The sequence below is a fragment of the Ranitomeya variabilis genome, chromosome 6 (assembly GCF_051348905.1).
Source record: "Ranitomeya variabilis isolate aRanVar5 chromosome 6, aRanVar5.hap1, whole genome shotgun sequence".
NCBI lineage: Eukaryota > Metazoa > Chordata > Amphibia > Anura > Dendrobatidae > Ranitomeya > Ranitomeya variabilis.
The window spans coordinates 230567332-230584997 of record NC_135237.1 but is presented as its reverse complement, the minus strand read 5'-3'; the positions used below and the strand labels follow the sequence as shown (position 1 = coordinate 230584997).

At 46.3% G+C, this 17666-nt stretch overlaps 2 protein-coding genes across 2 annotated transcripts in view; one reads left to right on the top strand and one right to left on the bottom strand.

Moving 5' to 3' along the window:
• SLC6A19 (solute carrier family 6 member 19) overlaps nucleotides 1-17666 on the bottom strand; it is a 752476-nt gene that overhangs the window by 94162 nt on the left and 640648 nt on the right. The gene's annotated exons all lie outside the window — the stretch shown is intronic.
• LOC143782247 (uncharacterized) overlaps nucleotides 6020-17666 on the top strand; it is a 37791-nt gene continuing 26144 nt past the window's right edge. Inside the window, exon 1 of the mRNA XM_077269479.1 lies at nucleotides 6020-6137. The gene's annotated coding sequence lies outside the window, so the exon portion shown is untranslated. The remainder of the gene's footprint in view (nucleotides 6138-17666) is intronic.

The window sequence follows — 17666 nt, the reverse complement described above, 5'->3', positions numbered from 1 at the left end:
CCCTCAAGATTGGGCTTTTGCATTGGCACCAGGGGATCCTGCGTTGCGCAATGTGGATGCGTTTTTTCTGGCCTTGGGCTTGCTTTATGAGGAACCTCATTTGGAACTTCAGGCAGAAAAAACTTTGATGTCCCTATCGCAGGGGCAAGATGAAGCTGAAATTTACTGCCAAAGATTCCGTAAATGGTCTGTGCTTACTCAGTGGAATGAGTGCGCCTTGGCGGCTACTTTCAGAGAGGGTCTTTCTGATGCCATTAAGGATGTTATGGTGGGGTTCCCTGTGCCTGCAAGTCTGAATGAGTCCATGACAATGGCCATTCAGATCGATAGGCGTCTGCGGGAGCGCAAACCAGTGCACCATCTGGCGGTGTCCACTGAGAAGACGCCAGAAAACATGCAGTGTGATAGAATTCTGTCCAGAAGCGAGCGGCAGAATTTTAGACGGAAAAATGGGTTGTGTTTCTATTGTGGGGATTCTACTCATGTTATATCAGCATGCTCTAAGCGTACTAAAAAGCTTGATAAATCCGTTCCCATTGGCACTTTACAGTCTAAATTTATTTTGTCTGTGACCCTGATTTGCTCTTTGTCATCTATTACTACGGACGCCTATATCGACTCTGGCGCCGCGTTGAGTCTTATGGATTGGTCCTTTGCCAATCGTTGTGGGTATGATTTAGAGCCTTTGGAGACTCTTATTCCTCTGAAGGGGATTGACTCCACCCCATTGGCTAATAATAAACCACAATACTGGACACAAGTGACTATGTGTATTAATCCGGATCACCAGGAGACTATTCGTTTTCTGGTGCTGTATAATCTACATGATGATTTGGTGCTGGGATTGCCATGGCTGCAGTCTCACAACCCAGTCCTTGACTGGAGAGCTATGTCTGTGTTGAGCTGGGGATGTAAGGGGACTCATGGGGACGTACCTTTGGTGTCCATTTCTTCATCTATTCCCTCTGAAATCCCTGAGTTCCTGTCTGATTATCGTGACGTCTTTGAAGAACCCAAGCTGGGTTCATTACCTCCGCACCGGGAGTGCGATTGTGCTATAGATTTAATTCCGGGTAGTAAATACCCAAAGGGTCGTTTATTTAATCTGTCTGTGCCTGAACATACTGCTATGCGAGAATATATAAAGGAGTCCTTGGAAAAGGGACATATTCGTCCATCGTCATCTCCCTTAGGAGCCGGTTTTTTCTTTGTGTCAAAAAAAGACGGCTCTTTGAGACCATGTATTGATTATCGGCTTTTGAATAAAATCACGGTTAAATATCAATACCCATTGCCGTTGCTGACTGATTTGTTTGCTCGCATAAAGGGGGCCAAGTGGTTCTCTAAGATTGATCTCCGTGGGGCGTATAATTTGGTGCGGATCAGGCAGGGGGATGAGTGGAAAACCGCATTTAATACGCCCGAGGGCCACTTTGAGTATTTGGTGATGCCTTTTGGTCTTTCTAATGCCCCTTCAGTCTTCCAGTCCTTTATGCATGATATTTTCCGCGATTTTTTGGATAAATTTATGATAGTGTATCTGGATGATATTCTGATTTTTTCGGATGACTGGGACTCTCATGTCCGGCAGGTTAAGAGGGTTTTTCAGGTTTTGCGGTCTAATTCTCTGTGTGTCAAGGGTTCTAAGTGCGTTTTTGGGGTTCAGAGAATTTCCTTTTTGGGATATATTTTTTCTCCCTCTTCCATTGAGATGGATCCTGTCAAGGTTCAAGCTATTTGTGATTGGACGCAGCCCTCTTCTCTTAAAAGTCTTCAGAAATTTTTGGGCTTTGCCAACTTTTATCGTCGATTTATTTCTGGTTTTTCGGATGTCGTTAAGCCATTGACCGATTTGACTAAGAAGGGTGCTGATGTTGCTAATTGGTCCCCTGATGCTGTGGAGGCCTTTCAGGAGCTTAAGCGCCGTTTTTCTTCTGCCCCTGTGTTGCGTCAGCCTGATGTGACTCTTCCTTTTCAGGTTGAGGTCGACGCTTCTGAGATCGGGGCTGGGGCAGTGTTGTCGCAGAAAAGTTCTGACTGCGCCGTGATGAGGCCTTGTGCCTTCTTTTCCCGTAAATTTTCGCCCGCTGAGCGGAATTATGATGTTGGGAATCGGGAGCTTTTGGCCATGAAGTGGGCGTTTGAGGAGTGGCGCCATTGGCTCGAGGGGGCCAGACATCAGGTGGTGGTATTGACTGACCACAAAAATTTGATCTATCTTGAGACCGCCAGGCGCCTGAATCCTAGACAGGCGCGCTGGTCATTATTTTTCTCTCGGTTTAATTTTGTGGTATCGTACCTACCGGGTTCTAAGAATGTTAAGGCGGATGCCCTTTCTAGGAGTTTTGAGCCTGATTCACCCGGCAACTCTGACCCCACAGGTATTCTTAAGGAGGGAGTTATCTTGTCAGCCGTTTCTCCAGACCTGCGGCGGGCCTTGCAGGAGTTTCAGGCGGATAGACCGGATCGTTGTCCGCCTGATAGGTTGTTTGTTCCTGATGATTGGACCAGTAGAGTCATCTCTGAGGTACATTCTTCTGCATTGGCAGGTCATCCTGGAATTTTTGGTACCAGGGATTTGGTGGCAAGATCCTTCTGGTGGCCTTCCCTGTCACGAGATGTGCGAGGCTTTGTGCAGTCTTGTGACGTTTGTGCTCGGGCCAAGCCTTGTTGTTCTCGGGCTAGTGGATTATTGTTGCCCTTGCCTATTCCTAAGAGGCCTTGGACACACATCTCGATGGATTTTATTTCAGATCTGCCTGTTTCTCAGAAGATGTCTGTCATCTGGGTGGTGTGTGACCGTTTTTCTAAGATGGTCCATTTGGTTCCCCTGCCCAAATTGCCTTCTTCTTCCGAGTTGGTGCCCCTGTTTTTTCAAAATGTTGTTCGTTTGCATGGTATTCCTGAGAATATCGTTTCTGACAGAGGAACCCAATTTGTGTCTAGATTTTGGCGGGCATTCTGTGCTAGGATGGGCATAGATTTGTCTTTTTCGTCTGCTTTTCACCCTCAGACTAATGGCCAGACCGAGCGGACTAATCAGACCCTGGAGACATATCTGAGGTGTTTTGTGTCTGCTGACCAGGATGATTGGGTTGCTTTTTTGCCATTGGCGGAGTTCGCCCTCAATAATCGGGCCAGCTCTGCCACTTTGGTGTCCCCGTTTTTCTGTAATTCGGGGTTCCACCCTCGATTTTCCTCCGGTCAGATGGAATCCTCGGATTGTCCTGGAGTGGATGCGGTGGTGGAGAGATTGCATCATATCTGGGGGCAGGTGATGGACAATTTAAAGTTGTCCCAGGAGAAGACTCAGCTTTTTGCCAACCGTCACCGTCGTGTTGGTCCTCGGCTTTGTGTTGGAGATTTGGTGTGGTTGTCTTCTCGTTTTGTCCCTATGAGGGTCTCATCTCCTAAGTTTAAGCCTCGGTTCATCGGTCCGTATAAAATATTGGAGATTCTTAACCCTGTTTCCTTCCGTTTGGACCTCCCTGCATCCTTTTCTATTCATAACGTTTTTCATCGGTCGTTATTGCGCAGGTATGAGGCACCGGTTGTGCCTTCCGTTGAGCCTCCTGCTCCGGTGTTGGTTGAGGGTGAGTTGGAGTACGTTGTGGAAAAAATCCTAGACTCCCGTGTTTCCAGACGGAGACTCCAGTATCTGGTCAAGTGGAAGGGATACGGCCAGGAGGATAATTCTTGGGTCACTGCATCTGATGTTCATGCCTCTGATCTGGTTCGTGCCTTTCATAGGGCCCATCCTGATCGCCCTGGTGGTTCTGGTGAGGGTTCGGTGCCCCCTCCTTGAGGGGGGGGTACTGTTGTGAATTTGGATTCTGGGCTCCCCCGGTGGCTACTGGTGGAATTGAACTTGTGACATCATCTTCCCTGTTCACCTGTTCTGATTAGATCTGGGTGTCGCTATATAACCTGGCTTCTCTGTTAGATGCTTGCCGGTCATCAATGTTATCAGAAGCCTCTCTGTGCTTGTTCCTGCTCCCAGACATCTACTAGATAAGTTGGACATTCGTCCATGTTTTGTTTTTGTATTTTGGTTCCAGTTCACAGCTGCAGTTTCGTTACTGTGTCTGGAAAGCTCTTGTTGATCAGGAATTGCCACTCTGGTATTATGAGTTAATGCCAGAGTCCTAAAGTAATTTCTGGATGTGTTTTGTTAGGGTTTTCTACTGACCATGAAAGTATGCTTTCTGTCTTCTGCTATCTAGAAAGCGGACCTCATATTTGCTAAAGCTATTTTCCTGCTGCGTTTGTTGTTTCATCTCATATCACCGCCAATATATGTGGGGGGCTTCTGTCTCCTTTTTTTGGGCATTTCTCTAGAGGTGAGTCAGGTCTTATATTTCCCTCTGCTAGCATTATTTAGTTCTCCGGCCGGCGCTGGGCATATAGGGATAAAAAGTAGGACATGCTACCTGGCTACTTCTAGATGATGCGGTAGGTTTAGTTCATGGTCAGTACAGTTACATCTTCCAAGAGCTTGTTCCTATTGAGGCTTATGCTAGTTCTCTGGCCATGGAGATCATGACAGCAGTGCAACGCATTGCCACACATCGCAACTGTCGTGTGACAGTTGCGTCGTGTTGCGTCGGACCGTCGCCACCAAAAAATGTTGCATGTAACGTTTTTTGGTGCGTCGTGTCCGCCATTTCCGACTGCGCATGCGTGGCTGGAACTCCACCCCCTCCTCCCCGCACCTCACAATGGGGCAGCGGATGCGTTGAAAAACAGCATCTGCTGCCCCCGTTGTGCGGCGCTTCCACAGTATGCGTCGGTGCGCTGCAACGTCGCATTGCGACGTGCAGTGCACGACGCTAATGTGAAAGTAGCCTAAGAAAGAGACACGAAGAGCAAATTGTGTTAAAGCGGTTGAGAAACGAAGTCATAGCACAGGAGAGGAAACCAGAAGGAGTTCTGCCCTGCAAAAGGCTGCCTCCTTTCTGAGGCACAAGAATCCGGTAGCCAGAATACCGATGGAGTAAGGATCTCTACACTTTACTTCAGAGACTGGCAGGACAGTTAATTCCACGTTAGCTGCCCGACCTATACCTAGGAGGCACGGTGGCAACTTGTGGGGGCTGGGGCTTGCTAGAGTCCCTGTAAAAAGCCTCAGGCCATCAGTCATATGGATTTGACCTATCCATTCCATCTGGGGGACAGAGAGAAAGAGAAATAACATCTAAAACACAGACAGCAGTTGTGAGGATGTTACCAAGAAGCTCAGCAGGGAGTGTTGTGAATTAGACTTTTTGGCTCCCTCTTGTGGTTACTAGTGATATGACTCTGGGATTGTCTTTCCTCAGTTTGGCACCCACCTGGGTCGTTAGTCCAGGGGAGTTGCTATATAAGCTTCCTGGATCCTTAGTCCAGTGCCTGGCATCGTTGTAATCAGATCCTTTCTGTTTGCTCCTGTCTGCTGGTCCGGGTTCGTGCAAAATTAAGCTAAGTCCTGCTTCTTTGTTTTTTGGTTATTTGCTTGCTCTCATTTTTGTCCAGCTTGTACTAAATGTGATTCCTGAACTTGCTGGAAGCTCTAGGGGGCTGGTGTTCTCCCCCCGGGCCGTTAGACGGTTCGGGGGTTCTTGAATATCCAGCGTGGATATTTTTATAGGGTTTTTGCTGACCATATAAGTCATCTTACTATATTCTGCTATTAGCTAGTGGGCCTCTCTTTGCTAAATACCTAGCTCATTCTTACGTTTGTCTTTTCCTCTTACCTCACCGTTATTATTTGTTGGGGGCTTGTATCCAACTTTTGGGGTCTTTTCTCTGGAGGCAAGAAAGGTTTTTCTTTTCCCTTCTAGGGTTAGTTAGTTCTCCGTCTGGCGCGAGACGTCTAGAACCAACGTAGGCACGTTCCCCGGCTGCTGCTATTTGTGGTGCTAGGATTAGATATATGGTCAGCTCAGTTACCACTGCCCTATGAGCTGTTTTTTTGTGTTTGCAGACTTAGTAATTATTTCTGAGACCCTCTGCCATTGGGGTCATAACAGGGAGGTACTACAACACCCAGGCGCTAGAGGAAGGCTACTGATTTCCATCTGGAAAAGGGGACTCTGGATTTGCCTTCAGACCGGCATGGTCCGTACCCTGGACTGCGGATGCTGAAGCCTTCAGTAAAGGTAAAGAGACTGCAACCTTGTGTCCTCGTTCTTCACTGCACCTTTCACCATCCACCATCTACACTCTGGGAAGCCCTGGGGATACACTTCACCTGTGGGAAGGTATACCATCTGGCTGCCATCACATCACCCCAGGGGACCCCCAAGCAGCGTCGGTCACCCTGACCGAATACCACAGGTGACGTCACGAACATTATCCCTTTAAAGACCTTTCCCCCATTTACAACAGACGTCCCTAGGGCCACAGACCGGGTCAGCCACCGTGACATCCCCCTTGAGAACCGAAGGACCCGGTACCAAGTACCCCACAGCACTACTGGGGACACTCCACTAATCCCAACTGTAATCCCTACCATACACGTAATCCAAACCCTAACTTTAGCCCCAACCCTAAACCTAACTTTAGCCCCAACCCTAACCCAAGCCCTAACCCTAATGGGAAAATAGAAATAAATACATTTTTTTAATTTAATTATTTTGGCCTAACTAAGGGAGTTATGAAGGGTGGTTTGATTTACTATTTATAGCGGGGTATTTTAGCGGGTTTTTGTTTGGCAGCTGTCACACGCTAAAAGATGCTTTTTATTGCAAAAATCACTTTTTGAGAGTTATAATTTGTCCATATTTTGGTCCACAGAGTCATGTGAGGTGTTGTTTTTTGCGGGACGAGTTGACTTTTTTTTGTACCATTTTCGGGCACAAGAAATTTTTTGATCGCTTTTTATTCCGATTTTTGGGAGGCAGAATGAACAAAAACCAGCAATTCATGAATTTCTTTTAGGTGGGGCATTTATACCGTTCCGCGTTTGGTAAAATTGATAAAGTTTTATTCTTCGGGTTAGTAATTACAGCGATACCTCATTTATATCATTTTTTTTATGTTTTGGTGCTTTTATACAATAAAAACTATTTTATATAGAAAATAATTGTTTTTGCATCGCTTTATTATGAGGGCTATAACTTTTTATTTTTTTTCTGATTATGCTGTATGGTGGCTTGTTTTTTGTGGGACCAGATGACGTTTTCAGCGGTACCATGTCTATTTATATCTGTCTTTTTGATCGTGTGTTATTCCACTTTTTGTTTGGCAGTATGATGATAAAGCATTGTTTTTTGCCTTGGTTTTTTTTTTTTTTTTACGGTGTTCACAGAAGGGGTTAACTAGTGGGACAGTTTTATAGTTCGGGTCGTTACGGACACGGCAATACTAAATATGTGTACTTTCATTGTTTTTTTTTTACTCAAAGAAATGTATTTTTTGGAATATTTATTTTTTATTTTTCTTCTTTACAAATTTTTTAAATATTTTTATAGTGTGATTTTTTTTTTTTTACTTTGTCCCAGGGTGGGACATCACTATATTTTGTCAGATCGCTGATCTGACACTGTGCACAGCACTGTGTCAGATCAGCAATCTGACAGGCAGTGTTGCAGGCTTGCCAGCGCCTGCTCTTAGCAGGCGCCAGCAAGCCACCTCCCTGCAGGACCCGTAAAGACCCCGCGGCCATCTTGGATCCGGGGCCTGCAGGGAGGAGGAGGTAGGAGATCCTCTGAACAATGCGATCACATCGCGTTGTTCTGAGGGTCTCAGGGAAGCACGCAGGGAGCCCCCTCCCTGCTGCATGCTTCCCTATGCCGCCGGAACACTGCAATCTTGTTTGATCGCAGTGTTTCGGGGGTTAATGTGCCGGGAGCTGTCCGTGACCGCTCCTGGCACACAGTGCTGGATGTCAGCTGTGATAATCAGCTGACACCTGGCAACGATCGGCCGTGCTCCCCCCGTGAGTGAATACTGATCGCGTATGACGTACTATTCTGTCCATGGGAATTAGGGCCCGGGTCACTTCGACAGAATAGTACATCTAATGGCAGCAAGGGGTTAATTGTAAGAATGACACAGACTCCTTTAATAAATCTTAATTAAACCATACTTATAGCATCGTCCTTTCCAGTGTAAAAGAATAAAAATAACAATCAACAATATTCCTGACCTGTCCGCTGAGATAATGATAGTACATTTGTCCCACGACGAGTGTAGCTCTGCTACATCTAGATGGCAGGCTGCATGGTTGTGTAACAAGGTGGCCCGGGGCAGTAGTCCCAGGTGTGTCAACTAAGCCAAGGTCAGTATACACACCAGGGACCTTGCACATGAAACAAACAGGACAGATGCAACCCCAGGGGATTTACCTCTTCTCCTCGGTCACTACAGTCCAGGCAATCAGGATCCAGAAGTACAGTTATGATCCAACAGGGAAATTATTTATTTGTGAAAAAACGAGGTAGAAAAGGGTAGGAAAAGTAGTTGCAGTAAATCCAATAAAAGTTCCTGCTCTGTCCCTATTGCTAGTCACTGCAGTGTCAGCAGCAGCCACAGCAGCGGTCGCCGTTCACAAGCAAAGGTAGTGAAACTTCCCTCGCCAGAATCTGGACGCTTCTAGTCCCTTCGGCGGGCACTTGCATAGTCCTGTGCCCACCTCACTGCTCCATACGCCGGAATCTGGATGCTTAAAGTCCCTTGGGCGGAGCACCACACGGTCCCAGTGCCTGCTTCACTGCCTGTGAGTCCAGGGCAGCAGTCCCAGTCCCAGACAGGGATGCACATATGCCCCAGATGGGGGCTCCTTCTATCCCAGATGGGAACAAACCTCTTGCCTCAGGCCATGCTGCCTGAATACTGACCAGGAAGCAGGAGTTTCCTGCTCCCTTCAGGCTGCAAGTCCAGCCCACAAAGTTAACCTGTGCTAGCCCTGCCTCTAACACATATAGGAACATTGAACATTGCAGACACAGCACACTAATAAATAGAATACAGTAACAAACAGTAAAACATTAATACACATAATACTTGGGCATGGGATAAGAGGGTATTACATAAGAGAGAGAGACAGAGGGGAAGCAATGAGGTTCTTTGCCACCTCCTTACACCCCTCCCTCCTAAAACATGATCGTCCTTGACCATCAGGACCAAAAAGAAACACAGTCCTTAAAAGTTACAGTCCATAAAGGAGTCCTTCATAGTGGCCCAATGGTCTACTTATTACACAGTTCTTAACCTGGCTCGATCTTCGGGTCCTCCTGATGGCATTATCTCCCTCCCTACTTTAAGTGGGCCACAGGCTTTTGACGGTAATGCCCCCCGAAGAAGCCTGCAACGCAAAACGCGCGTCGGGGCATGTTGTATGCACTGTGACTGCGTTATCACCCCCTGACATGGGTAAGTTATGTCCTTAACCGCTGCTGTCTTGCATAATTGCACTTTAGCATTAGCACTTTTTCTGGGATGGTACGAGTATAACTTTATGCATCTGTCAGTGGCCAGACGTCTACAGAGATCCGGGCTGTACACCCGGTCTGCAATACATTCCCTTTTTTGACCTCTGGTTTTGCGGTTTACTGCAATGGGGCTAGGGCCAACATCATGGTGGCATAGAGTTTTCCTGACCCATTTTTTAGTGGTGATTTCCTGCAGCCATTGTGCATACTGTTTTTTGCTTTCTATCCCCTTTTCAGACACTCGTCCATAGAATTTATGTGTATGTATATTGGGCCTTTGTGTCTTTTTTGTTCTTTTTGTATTGTTGTCCATGCTGGACTAAATAAAATTTATACCTTTTTAGATTTGTGGTTGGCCCTTTGTAATTAAATGAGTCTTGAGCTCCTCTCTCTTATATAGGTATTATGTTCCCATTAGGAGTGACTCTTGTTGCTTAATGCAATTTCAGATGCTATAAGGATATCCGCTATGTCAGTCCTTGCTAATCATCTTTTGACGGTAATGGGCTGCATACAACATCAGGCTAGCCCGGGGCAACACAGTCCAGTTCTACAGCCGCACACAGAAATTAACCCTCATAGGGTTAGAGCCCCATGGTCCAGCAAGGGGTGCACCAACGGGTGCAAACAAACTGGGAGGAGGGGAAAACATGAACACGGTCCTTACTTTGTGACTATGAGGGCCACACCTGACGCCTCAGTCCTTTGGTGTCGCACAGGGCTTCTGCCCTCTCAGGAACGCAGAAGAGTCCCTCGTACTTTTCACAGGTGCAAACGGCTCAACAAAAAAATTTTCCTTTTGGAACAGGACCACATCATTTGATGCCAGACATCTGAACAGCATAATGGGCTGCATTTCGACCCTGCACCACTATGTACATGTGGCTCAAAGATTCACTAGAAGAGAACTCCCCGCTGTTGTTTCTTCTGCTTCTCACACTCCTCAGCGGTGAGTCCAGGGTCTCCGGAGCTTCCGTCTTCTTTCCTCCATCAGCGGCTGGCTCTGCAAACTTGGATCCTCCAGCTCCCGTGACCCGACTGCAGCCACCAATATCTTTGAGGGCGCCTTTTCCCCCTGGCTTACCGCGGGGGGTAGTGACCATTGCAGACGGCCACACATAACAACGCGATTACCGTGCCTGTCTCTCCTCAATGATGGAGAGCACTTTTACTGCCACTGCATATGGTCCCTGGGGCTGGAGTAGGTGCGGGAACTGGGGTGAGGGTAAGCATCACACTCACTGTGACAGCATCTGGCTGTGATGGTCCATCTTGCTGCAACGGTCACCCACTACAGCTGCACTAACTCAGGAACATGGCTGCGACAGTCCCTCTTTCCACTGCTTCTACCTTCTCGACTTCTTCCAACTACTGATTCTCCACACCCATGGTGCTCCAGCTCCTGGCAATCCTCCGCTGCACTCGGACAGGTTTCTCACTGGGTAATGGTGTCTCTCTTGCAAGTGTGCTGTCTGGTCTCTTCGGGTTCCACCCATTCGTGGGTGGGGGCACTTCCTGCTTATCCTCCCATTTCTCCTGGTCAGACTGGGAGGGCAACAGCTCCTTCTTCACCCACAAACATTTAGGGCTCTCATTATTTACAAAGGGACATGGCTTTCTTCTTTTTTCACCAAGATGCTTTTTTGATGCCCACGACAGGCAGCCTCATCCTTACTTTTCACGTCAATGGACACCATCTTTTTGGCAGAGGTCTGGGCCATCTTTGAGTCCACAACATCCGCCATATGCAATTCTGTAACAGCGGGCATCAGAACACAAGTCCCAAATCTATAATCACAGAGCTCAGGCACTTCTTCATCACAAGCTCCAAGTTCAAATTTACAAGTCTCAGGCACTTCTTCCATTACTCTCAGGGTTGCAGAGTTGCGGGGGTCCATCCTGCCGACTACGCCAAGTTTAACAAGGTGGCCCGGGGCAGTAGTCCCAGCCGAGTCAACTAAGCTACAGTCAGTACACACCGGGACCTTGCATATGAAATAAACAGGATGCATGCAACCTCAGGGGATTTACCTCTTCTCCTCTGTCACTGCAGTCCAGGCAATCAGGATCCAGAAGTACAGTTATGATCCAACAGGGAAATTATTTATTTGTGAACAAACAAAGTAGAAAAGGGTAGGAAAAGTAGTTGCAGTAAATCTAATAAATGTCCTGCTGTGTCCCTATTGCTAGTCACTGCAGAGTCAGCAGCAGCCACATCAGCGGTCACCATTCACAAGCAAAAGTAGTGAAACTTCCCTCGCTAGAATCTGGACGCTTCTAGTCCCTTCGGTGGGCACTTGCACAGTCCTGTGCCCACCTCACTGCTCCATACGCCAGAATCTGAATGCTTAAAGTCCCTTGGGCGGAGCACCACACGGTCCCGATGCCTGCTTCACTGCCCGTGAGTCCAGGGCAGCAGTTCCAGTCCAAGACGGGGACTCACATATGCTCCAGACAGGGGCTCCTTCTGTCCCAGATGGGGACAGACCTCTTGCCTCAGGCTATGCTGCTGCTGGAGTACTGACTAGGATGCAGTAGCTTCCTGCTCCCTTCAGGCTGCAAGTCCAGCCCACAAAGTTAACCTGTGATGGGCCTGCCTCTAACACATATAGGAACATTGCAGACACAGCACAGTAATATATAGAATACAGTAACCTACAGTAAAACATTAATACACATAATACATGGGCATGGGATAAGAGGGTATCACATAAGAGAGAGAGGGGAAGAAATGAGGTTCTTCGCCACCTCCTTATACCTGCTTGATACAACCATACAGCCTGTCATCCAGCAGGGACACTGAGCAGTTTGAGCTACTGCTGCTCCGTGTCTCCTGGTGAACTCGTATAACCTGTCTGATGTCCCTGCGAGCTGAGAAAGTTCTCACGCTCGTGGTGCCGTCAGAAAGATCCTGGGAGTTCTATTAAACATAATGGAGGGTCGCATGCACTTTCTTTTGATGGTTACATACCAAGGAATAGTCTATGGATGAGTAATGTAATACAGATAAGGGTGTGTGCACATATTGAGTAAAATTTCTCCATCTCTTGGCAGAAAAAATGCAGTTGCAAAGACGCGCTTCTGAGGTGCGTTTTTGCCTGCTATTTAATTAGTTTGAGTGAGGTGAATGGTGAAAAACGAGGGCGGAATTGCACTGATAATTGACATACTGCAGATTATTTTCTGCAACAAATCTGCAAGTAAAAAATTCTCAATGGGCAGTCCAGGAACTCTGAGGTGGAGAAGACCGAGCCCAGCTGTTAGTGCATGCTCTGTCTGGGCAGACAGGTAATCTATTACAGCCCTTGACCCTGTTTCCTGGTAAGCTGAAGGGCAGTGTGGTAGAGAGCTGCAGGGGAGGTGCAGGCTGAGGACGGAGGTCCTGTGTAGTGATGAGCGAGTGTACTCGCTGCTCGGGTACATGTGGGGGTTGCCTGGTCGCTAGGGAATCCCCACATGTAATCAAGCTGGATAGTAGTTGTAAATCATTCAGCTGGGGTGATGAAAACTAAATCTCCAAGCAGTTACAAAAAATCGGATATTACCCGAACGTGCTTGGGAAAACCCGAGCAATGAGCACACTCGCTCATCACTAGTCCTGTGTGCATCAGAACTGTCGTGAGCAGGAGAGATACTGTAGTGTGCGCTGGCTCAAATGAGACAGGTCTTATTTAACGGGAGTAAAGGAGTGTTATATACCAAGCAAGGGTATTCACAGATAACCTATCATCAAATTAGCGAGACATATGTCACACATTCACAGAGCTGTATCACGGACATAGACTACAATTTCCTTATAGAAGCAGCACTGACAGGCCAGGACTGGCTGGAATAGATGAACAGCTAAAAACAGTTTATTAACCCAGAAACCACTGCAGCTCCTTCAGTACCTAGGCATACAACATTCTGCATTCCTTTAGTGCCATCTGCATATTACAAGCTTCTGTTGATTTTACCTTAAATTGTATCTCCAAATATACGGGATGCTACTGATGTGAACTTTCTATGTGTTATTTCCTGAGGTCAATGCTATGCAGTGATTAGTGATTATCGCTTTTTTATAACGGCACCTGCCTACAGGTGCCTGGATGAATAAGGGATAAAGCCCCCTCCCATCAGGGTTCACCTTCCATATTGACACCGGCCCTACATGGCATGTATTTGTGCATGTTTGTTGCTTGGCCCTAATCTATTGTTCATATTTACTAAACTGTTTGGATCTAATCCCACCTGGCTCTCTCTGATGTCTAAACCTATTATATAGACTATGTAAGCTGCTTCAGCTAAATCTCGACTGTAGTATCCCCCTCTCTTTTTACATGCATAACTTGTGACTACATACTCCTCTCCATCACCCATGGATAAATTTGTGAACCCTGGTAGCTTTAAATCTGTTAAAACCAGAGCTCAGTTTGACAAATCTCCTCCTAAAACACTGGACTCTAATACTGCCATGTTTGAGGAATCTCTGCAAGCCACTGCCGCAACAGAGCAGCTCCAGGAAAAATTCGATGACTTGGAGAATCAGAGTAGTCAAAACAATCTCCGGATCATTGGCTTCCCTGAGTCAGTGAAAAACCTTCATCACTTTACTTCCTCTTGAATCCCGCAGGCACTTAATTTGCCTGACCTGACTGGCTCCATGGTAGTGGAACAAGCCCACAGGACTGGACTTGAGTGTTCCAATCCAAAAACCCACCCACGCCCTGTTATTTTTAAGTTGCTCAACTACTAGGACAAAATGCAACTGATCTGGACGTTTCGAGCCGCCTCCTTGTTAAAGCATGAGGGTCACTCCCTTCTCATGTTTCAGGACTTCTACACTTTGGTAGCGGCCAAACGCCATGCTTTTTCATCAGTTTGTAGACCGGTACATGAAAGGGGGAATACGTTTTGCCCTTCTACATCCTACACGCTTCCGGGTGGTGCTTCACGGAAAGCAGATCCTGACACAGCCTTGGAGGAAATAGAGCATTCCTCTCAGGCATCCTCTTTGGTTACTTGACTTTGTTTGTGGTCATATGCTCTATTATCTTTGAGTATTGGGATCTGGGTGGTGATGTGGTCTTACAGTACAATGATTACCTAGGCTTTTTTCTTAGTTTGCACAATGCTTATTCTTACCTTATAAATTTCCTTTCTAAGGATTGCTATTAGTCAGGATAATTTAACCTGATGTTCAGTATTTTGGTTTATATGTTGTTTTTCAGTTCATTTGGTGATTGGGGTGAGGGTGGGTTTCCCTTCCTTGGGCGCACTCTGCACTCAGTCTTTTTGGTTAATTTGGGTATTAAGGTTTGCTTGCTGGGACGGACTTCTGCCCATTTGCCCTTTTTTTTACTATTTCTACTTTTTGGCCTCCATGTGGAATAAGCTAACATGGCTACCTTTGATGATATAGCTTCTGGAATGTGGCTGGTCTGAATTTGCCAGTAAAGCGCAGAAAGGTATTAGACCATTTTACCCGCTTATGCCCGCATATGGTCTTTTTACAAGAAACTCACTGGCTTTGCAGAGGTCACCTAGTGCTTCATAATATACATTATTTGGAGTGCTTGGAGGCTTCCTTTTCATGGAAGAAAAGTGGGGTGGTCATTTTGTTTCATAAGGACCTCGAATACTCTATACTAGACGTAGTGAGAGATAAGGCGGGACAATATTTACTAGTCAGTCTTTATTGAACAGCGGGAATATTGCTTCATTAATGTTTTATGCGCCCAACACTGCCAATCCTTCCTTTTTTGCTAGACTCTTGGAAGTTGTTCGTGGCTGGCATCCCACTAATATTTTATTAGGTGGAGATTTAAATACCCTTCATGATGTCTTCCTTGATAGATCTACACCTCTGCCTGCATCTCATTCTTCAACTGGAGCAATTTCTACCCTACTAGATAGGCTTCATCTAGTTGATGCTTGGAGATGCTACTACCCTACGGAGAGAGAGTACACCTTTTATTCTAGAGTACATGACGTTCATACTCGTACTGATTATTGGTTAATTTCTGGCCCTCTTTCCCACTTAAAACAGTTGATATCTTCCCATCGGTTATTTCGGACCACTCTCCGGTTTTACTTTGGAACTCCCCAGTAGTAGAACTGTATCGTTTAGTTGGCATTTTCCTTCATATCTTTACACTTTGGATGACTTCAAACATCTTGGTGGGAGACTTTCATGGAGGATAACCTGGAACATCTAGACAATATCAACTTATTCTGGGCCACTGCGAAGACGGTGCTTAGGGGACATATTATCTCTTTTGTGTCCGAGAAAAAAAATAAACTGTTGTCCTCCTTGCAGCCTCTCTTAGACCAGCTTACTCATTCATATAGATTTAAAATTACAAAATACTCCCTCCTTCAGAGAGGATTACCTTACTGCTGAACAAAACTTAAGCACCCTACTGCATGAACAGGCACACAATCAGTTAGCTCATCAACGCAATTGATATTTTCGGTGGGGTGATAAACCAGGCTGTCTTTTGGCATCCCTAACTAAGCCATTCAAAGTGGCTACTAGAGTCTCTACTATTGCATTACCCGATGGCTCTATTACCCCTGACCCAACTCAAATCTGTGTGGTTTTTAGAGATTTTTACACAGACCTTTAAGGCCCATCCCTAGACTCCCAGGAGGATGGATACAAATTTTTACATCAGGTTGATCCGCAAAAACTTTCTGCTTCCCAAAGGGAGATTTTAAATCAGCCGATTTCTTCTGGAGGGGTGGGATTGGTCATCAAGTCTTCAAAGTTGCTTAAAGCACCTGGTCCGGATGGGTTTTCTGTTGAATTTTATAAAATGTTACAACCTTTACTCACTCTTCACTTTACTTCTCTTTTTAATCATATTATTGATTCAGGTTCTATGCCTGACCGATTCAACGAAGCTTGTTTATCTTTGTTGCTAAAGCTAGGCAGGGACCCTGCCTGGTACCATCTGATCTCCCTCCTAAAACGTTGATTTTAAATTCCTTACCAAAATCATGACTGATAGACTTCAGTCTATACATTCTGATGTTCTCAAGTCATCTCAAACAGGTTTTGTCCATGGTCGGCCTATCACTTATAATATTAGAACGGCATTGGCTGCCATTACACATAGTTACCAGACTAAAGCCAAGCAGCATATACTGGTGAGTCTTGATGCTGATAAAGCCTTTGATCGAGTGTCTTGGTCTCACCTCATTTGAACCCTTAAGTATGGATTGCTTGTCTTTACCTTTTTCAACTTGGTAAGGACAATTTACACCAACCCCCAATCTTTGATTTGGCTTAATGGTATTCAGTCAACCTCTTTTTCCATCTTCGGGGGTATGAGGCAGGTATTTTTCCCTATCACATCTGTTATGTAATACTAGATGGAGGTCCGATGCTATCGCATCGGGAGGGCGGTAATGTCTCAATGGAGGCAGGCTTTGCAGCGTTGAGAATCTCTGCCCCCATGTGCTCACCCACCTATCCATTCTCTCTTTCCATATGTGCTTACTTCTCCCGTCTGTTCTCTCTTCTTTGACCTGTCTACCCAGTGTGCTATCTCCCTTGTCTGCTGTCTCTCTCCTTCCTGTGCTGTATTCTCCCCTCATGTGCTGTCCCGTTTGAGCTATCTCCCCCTGTGCTCTGTCTCTCTCACCCCTGTGTGCTTTCTCTCCCCTATCTGCTGTCTTCTCTTCTCGTGTCATCTCTTCTTTGACCTGTGTACCCCATCTGCTCTCCCCCTTGAACATACCACAGCTCCTGGGCAGGGGAGAAAGCAAAAGACAATACTGACATTACAGCAGGAGATCGCAGAGGATACATTTTGTGAGGTAAAATATTGTTTAAAAACAGTCAGTGAAATATTTTACCTGACAAAAGAAATCCTCTGTGATCTCCTACTGTAATGTTTGTATTGTCTTCTGCTTCCTCCCCTGCCGAGGAAATGTGGTATGCTCCGTACACAGACAGACACAGACAATTTTTAAAATGAACTTTCGTTCATGGGAAAACCCCTTTAATGTGATCGGCTTCCTCTGCCTGTAGACACGTCATGCATCTGCCACTGGGATCAGCCGAATGATTCACGCAGGAGCAGTAAATCAGACCGCCGCCATCTTTGTGCAGAGAGAAAGCGGTGGTCACATTAAAACTGCGCATGTGCTCCTCCTGTACAAAGATGTCGGCAGTCAGTGAATCATTCGGCTGATTGCGGCAGCGGCATGTTCACGATGGTGGTCCGCTGGTGGTACCGCGCAAGAAGCTGCGCACGGCGTATACAG